Source organism: Otolemur garnettii, unplaced genomic scaffold (genome assembly GCF_000181295.1).
Source record: "Otolemur garnettii isolate 467f Iridium unplaced genomic scaffold, OtoGar3 scaffold00071, whole genome shotgun sequence".
NCBI lineage: Eukaryota > Metazoa > Chordata > Mammalia > Primates > Galagidae > Otolemur > Otolemur garnettii.
The window spans coordinates 5,965,775-5,966,827 of NW_003852466.1; the positions used below are offsets into that span (position 1 = coordinate 5,965,775).

The 1,053-nt window shown below is 49.8% G+C and overlaps 1 non-coding gene across 1 annotated transcript; it reads right to left on the reverse strand.

Annotated features, from left to right (window-relative positions):
• Nucleotides 1-494: 494 nt before the first annotated feature.
• LOC111726575 lies at nucleotides 495-602 on the reverse strand. Its single transcript, XR_002774321.1, has one exon. It is a non-coding gene; the product is annotated as a U6 spliceosomal RNA (small nuclear RNA).
• Nucleotides 603-1,053: the final 451 nt, after the last annotated feature.

The following is a 1,053-nucleotide window of genomic DNA, read 5'->3' on the forward strand; positions in this document are numbered from 1 at the left end:
TTAGAGTCCCTTTTATTTATTTATTTATTTATTTTGAGACAGAGCCTCAAGCTGTCCCCCCTGGGTAGAGTGCTGTGGCATCGCAGCTGACAGCAACCTCCAACTCTTGGGCTCAAGCGAGTTTCCTGCCTCAGCCTCCCAAGTAGCTGGGACCACAGGCACCCGCCACAACGCCCGGCTATTTTTTGGTTGCAGCCATCATTGTTGTTTGGCGGCCCGGGCTGGATTTGAACCCGCCACCTCAGGTGTATGTGGCTGGCGCCTTAGCCACTTGAGCCACAGGCGCTGAGCCTAGTCCCTTTTTTTTTTTATGTCCCACCTCCAAGAGGTGTGTCATACCCTAATATTGTGCTCATTGTGTGGGAGCACACCCACCCCGTCTTTCCTCCCCCTCTCCCCACCTGGAATTGATTTGAGTTTTTCTCTTATGTGGGTGTGTATTAGGTCACCTACTGGCTTTATGTTATTATTGAGTATATTAGATACTTGCTTCTGAAAATATGGAACACTCATGAATTTGCACGCCATCCTGGGGCCAGGGCCATGCTAATCTCCTCTGTATTGTTTTAGTTTTTTAGTATATGTGCTGTCCAAGCAAGCACTTCACTGAGATAGTGTTGAGGAACAAAGAGACCTAATACGGTGAAAATGCTTTATGAAAGTAAGTTTCCTGCCTTTAGTGTCTGTTAACAAACATTTACCTAAGGGTGATACTGGAGCTGGCACCCATGGCACAGGCCTGTCGCAGGGGACAGCCGGATTAGATGCACCTCTTCCAAACCGCCCCCACCTTCACACGCACTGCCACTTTCCACATTGCAAAAGTTGCTTTCTTCTTTTCCTCGGTGAGTGTGGTGATGACAGGGACGAGCTGACAGCTTGCTGAGGCCCAGAAGGGAGCCCCTTAAGCTGGAGCTCCTGCTAAAAGGCTGCGATAGGCTAGGCGTGGGGGCCCTGGCTGGGACGTGAACCGTAACGATTCTCCTCTTAGGATCACTGAGCAAACCTAATTGGGGGTGAACAAGACAAATGCGGCATTTCTAAGTTGCGATC